We start from the raw sequence: 19016 nt of genomic DNA on the forward strand, positions 1-19016 counted from the left end.
AGATATTTGTAGACAGCTATTAAGTCTCCTCTCAGCCTTCTTTTTTGCAAGCTAAACATTCCCAGATCCTTTAACCGTTCCTCATAAGTCATCATTTGCAGACCGCTCACCATCTTGGTAACTCTTCTCTGAACTTGCTCCAGTTTGTCTATGTCTTTTGTAAAGTGGGGTGCCCAGAACTGGACACAGTATTCCAGATGAGGTCTGACCAAGGAAGAGTAGAGGGGGATAATACCTTCAAGTGGAAACCCAATCTCAGGGCCTTTTACACAGCCCAATGATTAGGCATGAGCGTTTGCTTGTCCAATTATCAGCCAATAAAGTTGTTTAATGGCTGACTGGATTTTTCACGCCAGAATAAAACTGATCAGTGGTTGGCAGCACATGTTTCTGAGTAGGAAAGCATAGCCGACCTTAGATATGTGTGACCTGAGCAGTCACACAGGGCTCCAGCCATCAGTGTGTGTGTGTGTGTGTGTGTGTGTGTGTGTGTGTGTGAAGGAGCTGGATGTAGACTATGGTAATTGCCACCCTTAGGTACACATGGCCAGATGATCTTCTTCCTCCATGTGGCAGCATTTTGCATAGTTACATGAATCATCCTCCTCCTGGCTCTATCCCCTCCCCTCTGATATTTCAAGGTGACGCTGTTAGCCCATCAGCACCTCCACAACACAATCACTTAGTTCTGCTTATGTATCTATGTACTGAGCATGGTTCTGGTGCTGTGTTTCTGTACTGAGCTTGGTTCTGGTGCTATACTTATGTACTGAGCTTAGTTCTGGTGCTATACTTATGTATTGAGCTTGGTTCTGGTGCTGTATTTATGTATTGTGCTGCTCTAGTTTTAGTATGCTGATTTCTGCACAAGCAGAATACAAACAAACTGCTTTTGTTCCATGAAACAAATCGCACATGCACCATTTCTGTGCTGTTCCCGCACGGATGGCTTCCATTGAAATCAATGGAAGCCATCCGATCCACGGGACGTCTGCAATTGCGGGTGGGCCGCGGATTCCGCCTGACAGCAGGAGCTTAAAAACACTTCTACTGCGCATGTGCACCGGCCAGCACTTCCGCACACATCCGCAGTACAAAAAAAAGACTCGGGCAGGTACGTGCGGTCACTGGCCGTGGGCAGGGTCGGGTTCTGCTGTGGGTCCCGCATGCCAAATCTGATCCACCTGTGGACATGAGGCCTTACTGAAGGCGCTATCTGTGCACTTGGAAGGAGGCATTGAGGAAACAAACTGTAGCAGCATGTGACAGATTTAAAGGGATTTTCCACACAATTAGAAGTGATGATACGAGAGTAAGTCAAAAATTATCTGCACTCTGGCTGTAAAACTTACTTTCAGAAACATAAGTACATTATTTTTGACACAGTCTCCTTGCTTTTCGATACACTTTGTCCATCTGTCAACAAACCTTCATATTCATTCATTAACCCTTTGCAATCCAATTTTGGATTCAGGGTGTCCTAGGGGGCTCTCTCTTTCTGCCATTATACAATGGCACCATCTACTGGCTAGCGCCAGTACTGCGGTATGGGACATGCTGGAGAGGCCCCCAACAAAAGAGCAGCCAGTAATATACAGGAAGAATACCCTGCTGGACGTCTTCCGACATCGGAGCTGCTCAGCCTTCAATCAGAATGTCTTCAGACGTCAGACAGGGGATTGGAAAGGGTTAAAAAGTGTTCTAGACTGAGCTGTGAGCAACAAATGCACAGCTGTCTTTACCTCTTTGTCAGATGTGAGTCTTAATCCTCTTAGGGCTTCTTTCAGGATAGCAAACCTGTAATAGTGTGATAGGGCAAGATCAGGACTATAGGGAGGATGCTTTAACACCTCAAGACAAAGTTTTTGGAGAATGTTGACCGTATGGGCAGTGGTGTGCGAACTGGCATTGTCATGCAACAACACAATACCCTTGGATAGCAGTCCTCAGCATTTTGTTTGAACTTTAGGCTTCAGCTCTTCAGTGAGCATCTCAGGATAGGCATTCAATATTCAATTGGCAGGGTCTGTTGCCCAAGATGTCCAACAGTCATCTGTACACTTGTATACCGAGCTGATTTATGTAGGAAGCGGACAGCTCCATTCTTACTGCAGTGGCTAAGCTTTGTATTGCAGGTCAAGTCCCCGTTGAAATCAATCGGAAGTTTGTCTGCAATACCAAGCCTGGCCTCTACAGTAAGATTGGAGCTGTCTGCTAACTGCAGAAGTCAGCTCAGTGCATAAGCACACTGATGGGGGTCCCAGGTGACAGACCTCTGCAAATTTACTATTACTGACCTATTTTGAGGATAGGCCATGAATAGTTTACCACTGAGCAACCCATTTGTTATTACTGGAGTGCGGATAATTTTTGACTCACACTTGTGTATCGCTAGGGTAGGATATCATTTATGGGGCCAGTGTTAGGGGGGCAAACTGGGCAATTGTCCAGGGCCCTCATTGCCAAAGGGGCCCCCTATTACAATGCTGTTGTTCAACTGCCCATCTGTGAAAATGAGCGGACGGGCAGCAGTGACAGGCTCTTTCCATCTATTTCATTACTATCAGATGAGCCAGAGTTACAGTGCATTCTGCATGGCAGTGTGCATTCACATTCCCGACTTCTCCTGATCTCCATCACTTCAGAGCAGACTGGTAAGCAGGAGAAGGAGTTGGGTATGTGAGTACACACTGCTGCACAGTCTACACTGTGACAGCGGCTCAGCAAGATCCCATAGCAATGAAATAGATGGATGGCATAGCATGTCCAGCAACAGCATGACCGCATTGTAATAGGGCCAGGCGCATTGGGTTACAGGGGAAAGGGTCCAAGGGCATTAGTACTTTGAAAGAGAAGATCAGTTTATGGGGGCACAGATGGATCACTCTTACATTGTGGGGGAACAAAAGTAATACAGAGGAGCACTTTTGTAGGGGCACAGTGGTCAATATCCAGTGCATGAAGCCATATTGCAGTGTTTTGGCTGCATTACCAGTCCACAGTAAACACTGATTTTGCATTCTGTGTGCCTCCAAATCATACCAAATGGTACATTACCTCCATACCTCCAGAATCAATGCCTTCATTTTATGGAATGGCGGAAATATGAAAATACTCTTAAATTGGAGGCACATAGAGGTATGGTACATTGCAGATGCAGAATATGGTCCTGCTCATGAGGTTAGCGGATGTAGTTGAGGCTTGTGCATGTTGCATAATATAGTCCATGATGGGACCAGTACTCTTAAAGCGGACCTGACAAGTCCTCTGACCAGCATTGGACTGCATTCTTTCATAGCTGCATCCCCACCGATTCCTCCGGTTTCTTTTTTCCTAGGTACACCGCCATAAACCTTCTTTCAACAGTTCCTCTGTATTATAGAGGTGATGGGCATACCTGTATAGGGTGCTTAAGCCATAAAACAACTCAAATGGGATTAAATCACAGTGATTGACGTGTGCCAACTGATATCTGTCTGTGATGCTACTAAATCTTATTTATCATCCTGTAAAACCAGCCTGCCGATAGGACGCACCAGTAAAAGCAACAGCTATTCAAATTAATAGTACTTCATATGCAGTAGAGATTACTGTAATCGAATTCATCCCACTAAACAATGATTCACAGGCCTCTGATGGATCACTGACATTATACAACAGCTTCCCTGCTGTCTGCTAGGGTAACATCTTCATTATGATGTTACCCTATTCAAAACATAAGGCATGAGATCATGCCAGATCCATCCTATAATGGATTCCATTGACAGACCATCTTGACTTTTCAGGAGTCAATTAGGGCTTCCATCATTTTGACGAAATAGTGCTGCATGCAGTGTTATGCTTGGCATGACATATAGCAGAGTGTTGAGTAGACTTGCCCTGGGGGTGACAACATTGTATCTACATACACTTATGCAGATCCAGATTTGTCACTCAGAGAAGCATGAGAGCTTGGGTATACTTAACTGGCCCCAACAGTTGTGGGGGGGGGGGGGGGATGGCGGCTCAGATATACTGTAGCTCTGGTTAATGGATTACCACTAGTTGAGGTCTGTCTTTTTTATTCTTGTAAGAGAATAGAACTAAAAAACTGGCAGTGGAGAAGGCGCAACACTCCAGGTTAAAGCAAATCGGAAGTGGCCAAAGGTTTGGGAAACTTCTCCTTTTATTTAATAAAGTATGAAAACACGTTTCGGGGATAACCCCTTCGTCAGTTCAACTGGTGTTTAAAACATGCAAGCAATTGGTGGGTCCCAAAAGGGTTAATGATTAGATCTGTTTGCCTGTAGAGTGCGGGTCAGCCAGAACAGAAGCAGGAGAACTTGTGCCTTCTCCACTGCCAGTTTTTTGTCCTATTCTCTTGCTCTGTCACGTCCACCCAAGTGGTGTGTCATCTGGTCAGGCTCCACCCCTCTTTTTCCTCCTCGTCCACATTTTTTATTCTTGTAACCATGTGGTTTGCAGAAGCATCAGAGGACTTTAGTGAAGGCAGGGTTATGAGGTTTAAAAAATACCCTTTTAGGGGGGATTGTTCAGGACTAGTGATAAGCAAATTTTTGAAAAGTTCAGATCAGCTGTTTTGCCCAACTTTTGCTAAATATTCTATTCCGTCCAAATTAGTTTGAACTGAACCAAACCGAAAGTTCAAAAAAAACCCTAAAACTGGTATAACACTGCCTAAGAGCCATAAAACCGGTGTATAATACTCTGAGAGTGTTATACAAGGCTATCATGGCTCTTATACAGTATTATACACCAGTATTCAGGACTAGTGTTGAACGAACTGAACGGGTAGAACCCTGTTTCCGGTAGAACTTTGCTAAAAGCTTGGTTCGGGTTCATATTGAACAGAACTTTTAGCAAAGTTCATCTTGAAACAAGTTTCTACTGGTTTGATTCAATCAACACTATTCTGGTCACTCATCTATTATGTAGAGTGGAGAGCTACAAATGGCATCTATTTCCGAAAAATATAGTTCCCAGAGGCTGCAGCCTCATGGACTACAAAATCATTGCTGCAATGTGAAGCCCATGGTTTTCAATGGGTTCTTTCACATGAACGATGTTTTATAGCCTGTGTGGATGCAGCCTCATTCATTACATGTACAGCTCATTAATTTCAATGAAAACTGTGTAATGCTTCATTTCACCTGTGGGGGTCCTGCAGAGAAATTAAAAACTTGGGACAGGTTCCCTCATGGTATCAGGGGATCTTTCTAACAGAAATACATTTTACAACCTAGACTACCCCTTTAAGGCTCGGGTATGGCTTTTGTGGATATGAACTGTGCATAAACCACCCCGGTTAAAGGTGAAGCCACCGAACGCTTGGCACTCAAGGCTTATGACCATCATTCTTAAAGAAGCTTTCCAATTTAACAATCTTTCCATTCTAATGTGGATTCATGCTGGAAACCTTGTCACATGATTTTATGTTTCTGCACTCAGGGGTCACGGGTCTAATTTCAATACAAGGAAGCCCCAATCATGAAAGGGCCAGAGTCTCTAATAAAGTGGTTCAGTTATCCGCCTCAAAGTCGACTCAGCCCTCCATCCTTCCGAGGTCGGTATAATGAGTACTCATCTTAGTAGGGGGTAATGAATAAAAATGACCTGAAAGCGCTGCGAAATAAGTTGGCGCTCTACAAATAACAAGATGTATTTATTTCTTTTTATACGCTATAGCTTTTCCGCAGAGTTTACAGCTTTTTAATGCCTAGCTTCCAATTGCTCTGTTTGCCTCCATCCATCTCATTGCCGGTTGTCATCTTTTTCCTTCCAACACTTTGCATGCCACCCGAATTAAAAAATGGGAAAAATTTTCATAAAACAATAATTATGCCTATCCTCACAAAAAAAAAGCCACGTAGCAAATATTGTCATCTCTAGTGCGACGGGTATTAGGAAAAAAGAAGATGAAGAAGCAATTACAAGTTTGCAGTGATCAGCTCTGCGGAAATTTACAATGACAGACTTTTTAACCGGCGCTGGAAATATAATTTACTGTTAGATTAATCTTCCCCTGAAATGGAAACTCAGAAGAAACTTCACAAAATGAAGGGAGTGCTGTGGGAGAAATGAACGTGCAAAGCCAAGCCGAGTCGCTTTAAATTATTTCCACTTACGGATATTTTAAGGGCTGTTTTTCACCTAGATGTCAATCGGGTCTGGAGAAGCAGAGGATTTCAATTAGACCGCAGCAGCCGTGCGGTACAACAAGGGGCCCGCCTGAGATAGGCACCGAGCCAAGTGCGAAGTATCAACATGAACTATTCGGCTTTGATCGATTAACAAGCCCACTACATCATTATTAGGCTTCCTGGGAAGAACAGTAAAACCTGAGAAGTATCTAATGGCTTAGTAATATCCCCCTATTAAATAACAAATAAACATTTGATCCCTTTTTTCCCTTCAGAACGGCAACTTTCTCCCATGGTCGGTTATCATATTCATCGGGTTCTATTATTTTTAGCTTATTTTTAGGTTTATTTTAGAGGAACAGTGGGATAATGGGGAATCTGAAATATTAAAATCTGGTCATTAAGATCTTACGGGATTACACTAATAGATTCAATAAGAATATGGAAATTGGAGGGAAGCGAAATACAATGAAGTCTCTGAACAACTCCATCTCGGAAGTAGAACTGAAGAGTTGTGATAGATGCTTTGAAAAATGAATTTAAGAATGGAGCACTTAATAGTCATTGATGTGAATACTGTTATAAGCCGGGGACGAGTGTGGGAGTGAGTAGAGGAGGTTGGGATTGTGTCCTGTGCCAAAATACATCATTTATAACACATTATTAGAAGTTCCATGGGGTTTCTTGCTGGTTTGTCAGTTGAAGGGTGCATTCACACGAACGTATATCGGCTCGGTTTTCACGCCGAGCCGATATACGTCCTCCTCGTGTGCAGGGGGGGGAGGATGGAAGAGCCCAGGAGCAGGAACTGAGCTCCCGCCCCCTCTCTGCCTCCTCTCCGCCCCTCTGCACTATTTGCAATGGGGAGAGGCGGGACGGGGGTGGGGCTAATTCACGGGATCTTAGCCCCGCCCCGTCTCGCCTCCTCTCATTGCAAATAGTGCAGAGGGGCGGAGAGGAGGCAGAGAGGGGGCGGAAGCCTCAGTTCCTGCCCCTGGCTCTTCCATCTCCCCCCCCCCTGCACACGAGGAGGACGTATATTGGCTCAGCGTGAAAACCAAGCCGATATACGTTCGTGTGAAGGCACCCGAAGACTGACATTATGGAGAGTAACTTGCAGGTCATTCTCACTATTGTAAAAAAAAATAGGAAAATAGTTGCCGTTTATTACAATTTTTTTATTTTAATTAACCTTTTTAAGGACTTTTTTTTTCATTTTCGGCTTTTCCTCACCACTTTAAAAAAATCTTCACTCTTATTTAGCCATCTACATTTCTTGCCAGACGAGTTGTATTTTTAAATTGTACTATTTAATGTACCACATGATGTACTGAAAAATGTTTAAAAAATTCTAAGGGGAGTGAAATGGAAAAAAAAAGCAATTCTGCCATCTTTGGTGAGTCTTGTTTCTACAGTATACACACTGCAGCAAAAATGACATGATAACTATTCGGTCAGTACGATTATGAAGATACCAAATTTATATGTATTTTTTTTGTACTACTTAAAAAAAAAAATATATCTTCAGAAAAAAAATTTAGTTATTTTCTACCGCCATATTCTGACAATCATAACTTTTTAAATGTTTCTGCTGACATACGTGTGTGAAGGCTTTTTTGTGGGACATCCTGTAATTTCTATTGGTACCATTTTGAAGTACATATTACTTTTTGATAGCTTTTTATTACACCTTTTTTATGGACGCGGGGTGAGCAAAAAAAGCGCAATTCTGATGTTATATATTTTTTTTATGACGATGTTCAGTATGCGGGACAAATATTGCATTACTTAGATCAGACTTTTATGGATGCAGCAATACCAAATAGATTTTTTTAATTTACCTTTTTATTATCTTTTGTTTTAATAATTAATTACATTGCTTTTCACTCATTTTTTACCCATAGGGGACTTGAACCTGCGATTATTTGATCACTCTTGCAGTATAATGGGATACCATAGTATTACATTATACAACGATCTGACAGGCAGTCTATTAAGTTACTCCACATGCATAGCTTCATAGGCAATTTGTAATAGTATCCTTGATAGCCTTCAGACGGCCCCCAACTGCTATGACAACCAAATGGCACATCGCAATCTCATCATGGGGAGGGGGCGATCACACTATGGGGTGCTGATGGGTAACAGAAAGAGCCTCCTCTCCTTGTCAGCTGCTTACATGCTGCGGTTACTATTGATTGTGGCACGTATGCAATTAAACTGACAGGATCTGAGCTTTCTCTGTTCATGGCTATTAGAGCAGGAGTCTGTCTGTCAGTAGCCAGCCAAGCAATCGCCTTGTATGCAGGTTTAAAGGGGTTCTGTCATTAAAAAAGAAATTCTCAACTCACCTATTTCTCCCCAGGCAGTCTACTTACCTCATCTTCTCCCTGGCTGATTCTTCTGCTTCCTGTGATGTTACATACATTCACAGGCAGTCTCCTTCCTGCCTGGCAATATATGCTATGTCACTAGTGCACAGTTTAGCAGGGAGTGCAGAGCTATTGCAGAGACTGTGCATGCCCACTGTCTCTGCAATAGAACAGCATTCTTTCCTACCAAGTAAACGCTACATCAGAGAGACGTGACCTTCACCGGTTGCCGGAGGAAGGATGCGAGGAATACACACTTCATAACAAGAAGAAGAGTATCCAGCTGGGTGGAGGTGAGCTGACCCGGGGGACTAGAGAAGATCAGCAAGGTGGAAATGTGTTAAGTAGATGGCCTAGGGGGGAATAGGTGAGTATAGAATTAGATTTTTTTAATGACAAAGCCCCTTTAAAGCCCATTAGTGAGGTCAGTAAAAAGGTGTATTGTGGTCACAAAGAGGTTAATCCTAAACCCACGTTATTCTGTCACTGTGTTTGTAGGCTCTCTGTTTATACTAGAACCATTTATGGTGAACATTTACCGCACTCGTTGATGTTTTTATTAACATACAAAGACTTGTTAACTATCGTTTTATATTATTCTTTTGTTACATTAGTGCTGGATTTTCTCCATAATAAATGCAAAGCAGTCTAGTAAAATGCAACATTCCCTGTAGAATAAAGCATGTATAAAGCAATCTACTGGAGAAAGCAGCTTTGTTCTGAACAAGAACATGTAATTGATGGAGTCCGAGTAAAAGTACTCAGTGCAGGTTTTCAGTGTTTGTCACAATGAATGATGTGGTGTCAGGATTTGTCATATGGCAAATTGTCCCATCTAGAGGTGCCTATTAATCTCTATCCACTTGTGTTCTTAGTGATTTATAGAGTGATCCTGGTAGAACATAGGTATTGTAATGGTACTACTAGACTCCATCATATGATAGTTACATAGATACATAGCTCATATGGTTGGAAAAACACATGTCCTATCAAGTTGAGCCACCAGTGGGCTTAAACCTGGTTAGACATGTACTATAATTAGAGATGAGCGAACGTACTCGTCCGAGCTTGATATTCGTGCGAATATTAGGGTGTTCGGGATGCTCGTTACTCTTAACGAGTACCACGCGGTGTTCGGGTTACTTTCACTTTCCTCTGTGAGACGTTAGCGCGCTTTTCTGGCCAATTGAAAGACAGGGAAGGCATTACAACTTCCCCCTGCAACGTTTAAGCCCTATACCACCCCCCTGCTGTGAGTGGCTGGGGAGATAAGGTGTCACCCGAGTATTGAAATCTGCCCTTCCCGCGGCTCGCTACGGATGTATTCTGACATTAGTTCAGGGAAAGTGGTATCGTGTTGGAGCTGCTATAGGGAGAGTGTTAGGTGTATTGTAGGCTTCAAGAACCCCAACGGTCCTTCTAAAGGCCATAAATCGTCTCTATATGCGCTCAGTGGGGCCGGCGGCAGCAGCGCCGACCCCATTGAGAACATATAGAAGACAAATCCTTCTTCTCTGCCACAGCTGTAACAGCTGTAGCAGAGAAGAACGATGTTTGCCCATTGAATTCAATGGAACCAGCAATACAGCAGGTTCCACTGAATACAATGGGCTGCCGGCGATCGCAGGATGAATGGTCGGGAAGGGGTTAAATATATAACCCCTTCCCTGCAATTCATCCAGAAATGTGATACACTAAAAATATATACCGGCGTATAAGGCGATGGGGCGTATAAGACGACCCCCCAACTGTCACCTTATACGCCGGCAATACAGTGGAGCAAAGAATAAAAAGCATTACTCACTTCTTCAGACGATCTGCGCCGCTCCTGCAGACTGTCACTCCTTCCTGGTGTTCTGCGGTGCTCCTGCAGGCTCTTGCTCCCTCCTGGTTCCCGGCAGAGCATTGCTTTCTCTACGAAAGGCTTTAAATCCACGCCTCCAGAAACACACGTGCCTTCAGCCAATCACAGCCAATGACAGTGATGTCATTGAATTGCTGTGATTGGCTGTGTTTCTGGAGGCGGGGATTTCAAGCCTTTCATAGAGAAAGCTTTAGTCCGTGGACCAGGAAGGAGTGACAGTCTGCAGGAGCGGCGCAGATCGTCTGAAGAAGTAAGTAATGCTTTTTATTCTTTGCTCCACTGTATTGCCGGCGTATAAGGTGACAGTTGGGGGGTCGTCTTATACGCCCCGTCGCCTTATACGCCGGTATATATTTTTAGTGTATCACATTTCTGGATGAATTGCAGGGAAGGGGTTATATATTTAACCCCTTTCCGACCATTCATCCTGCGATCGCCGGCAGCCCATTGCATTCAGTGGAACCTGCTGAATTGCTGGCTCCATTGAATTCAATGGGCAAACATTGTTCTTCTCTGCTACAGCTGTTACAGCTATGGAAGAGGAGAACGATCTTTATGCTGACAGTGCGGGGGGGGGGGGGAACTCTTGCGGCTTAATAGTGGGACCTGTGAACTTGAGATGCAGCCCAACATGTAGCCCCTCGCCTGCCCTATCCGTTGCTGTGTCGTTCCCATCACTTTCTTGAATTGCCCAGATTTTCACACATGAAAACCTTAGCGAACACGAAATATAAAAATGCTCCGGTCGCCCATTGACTTCAATGGGGTTCGTTACTCGAAACGAACCCTCGAGCATTGCGAAAATTTCGTGCCGAGTAACGAGCACCCGAGCATTTTGGTGTTCGCTCATCTCTAACTATAATCTGATTTCCATTAGAAAAACTATAACAAGGCTTTAAGTGCTGCAGAGGTGGCAATCACGTCTGGCTTTCTGCCACAAAAGGAAATGGCAATATTATAACTATTACATGGTGGGTGGTGGAGGCCTCTTTTCAAGATTTTCACTGGGGTTCAGGAGCTTTAAAAGGGTTTACCAGGGAAATCTGACTTCTAACACAGCTGTTTGAAGGGGTGCTTGGGTGACTGCTTTGTCTTCTTCATGGTTTACCAGGCACAGCGCTGTACAGTACATAGTGGTGGTGCCTGATATTGCAGCTCAATCGCATTCACTTGAATGGGACTGAGTTGAAGAAAGGCCATGTGACCAAAGAACATGATGTCACAGGCCGAGGCCACAGTGCTCACAACAATGCCATGGTCACTCCAAACAGCTGAGTTGGGACCCCACTGATTTGTCATTTATTTTCAGGATAGGTCCTCAATATCTAAGTCTCGGAAAACCCATTTGAAGGGGTTATATTGCAATTGACTTTTATCACCTATGCATCACTGCTGGGACCTTCACAAATCCCAAAAAAGGAGGTTTTATGTCTATCTCTCCACCTTACAATGTGCTCACTTCACGCCGGGTAGTGAGGAGGAGACTAAATGAAGCAACCGTCATGCATGCACAGTGCTACTTAATTCATTTTCATTAAGTTTTTATTAAATTTTAAAATTTATAGCAAGCAGGTATATGCTAAGTACAACATAATGTGATTATGATATAATAGACTAATACACCAAAATAGTAAAATGAAGATTGAATAAATGCTCTGAATGATGAGATCTCTCAGATTATGTATAAACATTTTCATCCAAGAGATTGCTAATTCAACAACGGCCTAGCCAGGGCCAACCTGCTTAAGGATGAAGAAGGGAAATCAAGGTGGGTGGGGGAAGGATGTCCGGAGAAGGAGTAAAAGGCTATGTAGTTGTCTTTTTAAATGGTGACTTATACAGTGTTTTGGAGATCATTATTTTGGGAAGGAAGGGCATAGGTTATCCATGGGGCTCAAATTTTTCGAAAACCTTCTTGATTTGGTGAGGTCCGCTGAATTGAATCTATAGTAAGTGGGTAGACTTAAGTTGCCTCTAAGGACAGCCAGACGGGGACATTATTATTAGTGTGGAGAAGAGCTAATTGGGATATTTGTCCTACCTAATGTTTTAATAAGTTTGGTACACCCAATCCCCCTTGCAATCTGTGCCTATATAAGGTAAAACACTTGACTTGGAGTCCTTCAAAATAGAACCAAAGAATATTTGTTGGAATGTTTTCAAAATGTGCCATGGCACATGAACTGGAAGAGTTCTAAAGAAATATATGGGTTTAGGAAGGAATGTCATCTTCAAAGAATGTACTCTACCTATCCGTGAGATATGGTACTGGTTCCAGCTTTCTAGGAGCAGCCTGAGCTTACGGAGCAGAGAAATATAATTTTGGGTATATAGAGATGCGTAAGAATTAGTTCATCTTTTCCCCAGGTAGTCCAGTAACCCAATGACTCCAAAAGCCATTGAAAGGGGAAGTTAGATTGAAGTTGGTAGACCAGATTTGGAGAGATGGGGAGATTAAGGCCGCCTGCACACGAGCGTTCCGGATTCCGCTAGCGGATTTTCACGCGCGTATGGTACCTAAATGTGCTTGCGCATAGGTGCGGATGCGTGAAAAATCACGCGCGGATATACGCAGATGTGTTGTGGAAAAAAACGCGCAGAAAAACCAGCAGCCGCCCCTTATTGTAAACCCAACCCCTAGAGAACTGCCCATTCCTTGGAAAACAGTTTAAAAACCAACACCCAGACTCCGTTTTGTCCCTCTTGCTTGTGCGAGCACCGTTAAATTATTCTGGCAACATGCTTTCACCCGGTGAGCAGATGTCTTTGTGGGCATGGTTGATCCATGTAACTTTTTTCGGGCGCTTCTCCAGCGTGACTTTATTTCAGTCACTGCAAAAAAATTCACAAGAGGAATTAATTACTACAGATTTTGCGTTCTTACATCCTGCATTGGCAAGAAATATTACCTATCTCCCTCTACACATTGCGGGTGTCTGCTGAACAAGGCTATTAACCCAATAAATGCCGCTTCAGTGGCACCAGTGGAAAATACAACTGTTCCCGCAAAAAAACAAACAGGGAGGGCTTAGTAACTTGGGCGCATCCTGGCGGCTGATGCACCCGTCTTCCTGCACAAGACGGCCGCAATGCAGGATGAACGTCTTTCCACAGAGCTGGAGGAAAGAACACAAGTCCGGCAATGGAGCCGGTCATGAGCTCTTTTCTGCCAGCGTTGCGGAGAGTCGTCCGTTCTGCAGTGTGACCGTTTTGGTATTGCTGCATCCGTAAAAGTCTGATCTATCAAAGTAATGTATGATTTACCCTGCACGGTGAATGTGGTCAAAAAAAATAAAGAAACTACGCCCGAAATGCACTTTTTCGGTTACCCTATTTCCGAGAAAAAATGTAATAAAAGGCGATCAAAAAGTCAACTGTATGCGAAAATGGTACCAACAGAAACGTCAGGACATACCGCACAAAATGAGCTTTCACACAACTATGTCGCCAAAGAAATAAAAAAGTTATTGCACGCAGAAAATGGACACAGAAAATAATTTTAAAAAATTAAATATCTTAAAAAAAAAAAATACAAGTACTACAGCAAAAAAAATACTATATAAGTGTGGTATCGTAGTAATCATACTGACCCATAAAATAAAAATATCAGGTCGTTTTTGTTGCACTTTGCGCGCTGCAGAAACAGGACGACCGAAAGATGGTGGAAAGTCTTTTTTTTTCTCTCCGATTACAATTTATTAAAGGTTTTTCAGTAAATTATATGGTACAATAAATAGTGCCATTGCAAAATACAACTCGTCCCGCAAAAAAACAAGCCCTTATACAGCGACGTCGATGGATAAATAAAGGAACTACGATTTTTTTAGGGAGTAGGGGGAAAAAAAGGAAAAAAGCAAAAAAGCTCCGTCACTAAGGGGTTAAAAGTGAGGATGGAAAAAAGCACAATAAAAACAAAAGTAAAACTGCTTGGCCACTAAGGGGTTAAAATGAAAAAAAAAAGGACATTTGACGCAATAGCGAATAATACTCAAGTTCTTCTTTTCCGCTTCTATTGCGTTCGTCCAGGCATCCCCATAAACCTGAGCGGAGAGTTGAAGCCAGGATTGTTCCTTTCGATTCTTGTCTAGGTACTCTGGGGAGTTACTGTCCCATATGCTAGGGAAGTCCTGCATCATTGCGACAAGTTTGCCCATGTCGATCATTATTCGTTACGCCTGGTGGCTGGTGGCTGCAGGCTGCTGGCTGCTGGCTGCTGTCTGGTGGATGAGGTGATTGGAAGGGCAGTGCTGCTGCTGAAATTTGCCTGTGAGGCTCTGTGCTGTGTGTTGGGACGCCTCCTACCATGCCTACTTCCTGTAGTCATAGCAACCAGTGACTCCATCCGCAGCTGCACTGTGGATGTACTGCGTGAAAAAACGCACCCATTCACTTGTATTGGAGGCTTCATGCGCAGAATCCGACCCAAATTAGAACAGGTCGCAGATTTTTTTAAGCGCCTGAAAAAACGCAATATAAATCCGTCCGTCTGGGGACAACTGCGGATCCTCATAGGAGTATATTGGCTGCGGTCTGGGGTGGACAATGTGCATAAAATAGCGCGCTAGAAATTCCGTTCGTGTGCAGGCACCCTAAAGGCTTTAGATTTAGCGTTATTGATTGTCAGTCTGGAGATAGACCAGAACCTGGATAGTTCTGCCAGTAGATTAGATATTTGGGTCTGGGGAGAGAATGCCATCATTAGAATACCGTCCGCAAACATGCAGATCTTGTGATGAACCGATGTAATCTCAATTTCCTTAATTTATTTGGTTATTGCAAATTTTGATTGAAAGTGATTCCATGGCTAAAATAAAGAGTAGAGGGGATAAGGGGCATCCCTGTTGAGTGCCTTAGTGAATTATCATGGTATCTGAACTGAAGCCCTTGTAGCAGACAAAAGCCTTAGGGGATACCTATAGCACTTTTAGCCATGTAAGAAATTCTGTAGGGAAGTACTGAAGTACTGAGAACAGATATGGCCAATTCAGGGTGTTAGGGCTCATGTCCACGGGCAAAATATGATTTAAGATCCGCAGCGGATCTCCCGCATGCGGATCCGCATCCCATAGGGATGCATTGACCACCCGCGGGTAGATAAATACCCGCGGATCGTCAATAAAAGGCATTTAAAAAAAAATGGAGCATGGAAAAATCCGGACCATGCTCCATTTTCGTGCGGGTCTCCCGCGGGGACGGCTCCCGCGGGCTTCTATTGAAGCCTATGGAAGCCGTCCGGATCCGCGGGAGACCTAAAATAGGAATTTAAAGTATTTACCATCCGGCGCGGGCGGGGAAGGTCAGCTGTTCCTCACGGCCGCATCTTCCTTGCTTCGGCTCGGCGGATGTGCCCGGCGCATGCGCGCGGCACGTCGGCGACGTGCCGGCGACGTGCCGCCGGCGTCAGGAATTCATCCGCCGGCCGAAAATGAAGATCCGGCCGTGAGGAACAGCTGATCTTCTCCGCCCGCGCCGGATGGTAAATACTTTTAAATTCTTATTTTCGGCGCTCATGTCCGCGGGGCAGGAGGGACCCGCTGCAGATTCTACATGTAGAATCTGCAGCGGATCTGATTTTCCCCGTGGACATGAGGCCTTAGAGGCCTTTAATACATCCAGAGCAACATAGCAGGAATGCCCCGGAACTGACAGATATGTGTAAGATTAGTAATCCGGTGAATATTATCTGAGGCTTGACGACACGGAGCAAACCCGACCTGGTCTCTATAATTAGTGGCAGGGCAGTATTTAGACGTGAGGCTAAGATTTTGGTGAGTTTTAAATCCACATTGACAAGGGAAATAGGGCGATAATCATTGAGGTAGTTGCTAAGAGGGAAGACTGTCCTACTTGGTGTCCCTCTCGCATAGCATTAAAGTAATAAGCGAGGTGTACACTTAAAATCTAGGAAAACTTTTTATAACATAAGACTTAAAAGCCGCCGACGCATGGGCGTTTACTAACCTTGAGTGTTTTAATAGCATCTGCTACCTCATCTGAAGTGATTTTTGATGCCAGGATTTGTATAAATATTTTAGTAAGCGAGGAGAGTATAATTTCTTGAAAATGTGAAAGTAATTGTTATGGAGGGGGAGAGTGAGAGTACAATAATATGACTAGAAAGCATCAGCGTTCTGAGACTATTGTGAGTTGGTTTGCCATAATTGTGCCATTTCTGGTACGGAGTCTATAGAAGTGGCTTGTGGGAGGTTTTGTTCTGAGTCTACGGGCCAAAGGTGTGGATAGCTTATTCAGTATATAGTAACATTGTCTGCATAGTAAAAATGTCTGCAAGTCACAGGTGTAATTCGCTCCTAGCCTGAGAGAGTGTTTGAAGGTTGTTTTCCAATGCTATTCAAAATCATTAGTAGTTGTATTTTTTTCCATGACAGGCGTCAACCCAGGTGGTGGTGAAGAAGAAGTGTATTAGAAGTAGGAGATATAGAATGTTGGGTTAATAGGAGTGCTCTTGGAAGGGAAATGGCGTTCCTTTCCAGGCTCAGGTCAAGGATGCAATTGGAGTCACCACATATGATAACCATTCCAGCTTTATTGATCCCAACAAGTTCAAACAGTTTTGATAAGATCTGAGTTTGTTTAGAATTTGGAGCGTAGTACGACCCTATTGTCACTGGAATGTCTTGGATGGAGCGAATAATCATCAGATAGTGGCCTTCAGGGTCTATTATAGTAGTTGAATGGATGAAAGAAACAGATCTACCAAAACAAATAGTCACACCTTTTGTATTTATGGTTGGGGTAGTGGCTAACTAGAAGACAGGGTGGTGGTTAGAGAGGTAGCGGGAGGAGGTTTTTGAATAAAAATGGGTCTCCTATAAACAAATATCAGCGTGAGTGCTTTTGTAGTAATGGAAGGCTTTTGAGCATTTCTGAGGAGAGTTAAAGTCACTCAATTCATTTTTAATAGGACTGCTTGAGATAGCCAAGCACTTGTATTTTATTTCCATCAGCCTCACTGAAATGAGTGGAGCAGTGAATTGTCGAGAAGGGGGGGACATAAATCCCCTATTATCGGGATTGTGGGGGTCTCAGCATTGAGACTGCCACCAATCACAGGAGAGGTGTTTAAAGGGAATTGTGGTACAATCCCTTTACTTTACAGCTCTGGGTGATAGCACAGATATATAGTTAATGGCCTTGGCTGCCTTGATTGGGAAAATTAATTTCATTTCATAACATGAGACTCTTCTCAGATCTACTGTACAGAATGTGAGATGCTACATGGAAAAATCATTGGTCTGCAGCTGTAGAGTCATCTTCCTGTTGTCTTTAACAAATGTTCTCACTATGACAAAATATTGCAAAATTTACCATGTGAAGGGTTAATCAATTACTCTATGGTAGGTTTGGAAATTAATATTATGCTTTACGGGGATATCTTCCTCTTCAAACATGACTCATCACCACCATCCACAGCTAATTTGTGATCCTCCCACTAGTATGCCTAGAAGTGCATGTGGGATTATGTATCAAAAAACATCTGGCGATCTATTGGTCTTCAGTGTTTACTATGCAGGTGTTGGAATTTATATTTTTTCCAAGATTAACTGCTTTACAACCTCCGACGCCCATATATTCCTCATGCTTTTTTCTGTAGGGTTCGATAGCCAAAGGTGTCATTACCTCTTTCATGGTTTGCCTTTTAATACCACAACAGATGGGAACAATGGGTTGTTCGTACCTTCTCTCGATAGGATAGAGATTACTACGATGCTAACTCATTTCTATAAACAGAAATCAAATTATTTCTGTCCCTCGTTCTTCACATCACAAAAAGGCTTCCTGTCTCCTGATTGCATTCAATTTACATTATGCTTTCAAAAGGCTGGCCAGTGCCGAGCTCGCTTCATGTTCATCCTTGGCTATACCATCAAGGTCAGTATGTTCTTTTTTTGGCTGCCGTCTCTGTACAGAGAATGATGAAAAATAAACATCCCTTGAGCTGAATTTTGGTTTTATGTTTTTGTTACATTCTCGAATTTGTCTCTAATATTCCATTCTACCATTCAGAGAAGTATTTCTTTGCAGACAATACATGGAGCTCTGTGACATCTGCCACTGATAATTGTCTATTATGTGAGATATGAATGTGTCTTTAGGCCTTGGCAAAACAACTGGTAAATCATTTCCTAAAACTAATTTTTCATTATCCAGGATTGTTAGCTTTCGTTCTTGTAAAACATCTATTATTTCTCTGAATCTGCAATCATCGTTGGCATCTCCAATATTCTGCTTGCTATTTTGACAAAAAAAAAAAAAAACAACCCATTTTTTTTATATTTTATTATCAGGATTAAGTTAGAAATCACTTCCAGCGCTGGCTTTATGATCTTCTGTTTACCATACAATTTCAAAATTAATTTTCATTATTTAACAGAATTTTCCCAGAACGTAAACTAAACAACACTTTTCTTGATGACATGTCAAAATGACTTGGTCTCAGGGTGTATATAATAGAATTTTCTTCTTATTTTATATTTGCTGTCAGATGTTGATGATTATTTTTAGTTCCATTCATATTTTGTCCCCATCTCACCCCCAGGATCCAGTTTGACTATCTTAAATCATTGTTAATTAGCATTTACTGACCCAGAGGATCTCACTAAAGTTGAGTGCACTCAA

At 43.0% G+C, this 19016-nt stretch overlaps 1 protein-coding gene across 2 annotated transcripts in view; it reads left to right on the plus strand.

Annotated features, from left to right (window-relative positions):
• The window catches only part of CTNNA2 (catenin alpha 2), a 2255723-nt gene that overhangs the window by 1696733 nt on the left and 539974 nt on the right, over positions 1-19016 (plus strand). The window lies entirely within an intron of this gene.

Source organism: Eleutherodactylus coqui, chromosome 7, assembly GCF_035609145.1.
Source record: "Eleutherodactylus coqui strain aEleCoq1 chromosome 7, aEleCoq1.hap1, whole genome shotgun sequence".
NCBI classification, from domain to species: domain Eukaryota; kingdom Metazoa; phylum Chordata; class Amphibia; order Anura; family Eleutherodactylidae; genus Eleutherodactylus; species Eleutherodactylus coqui.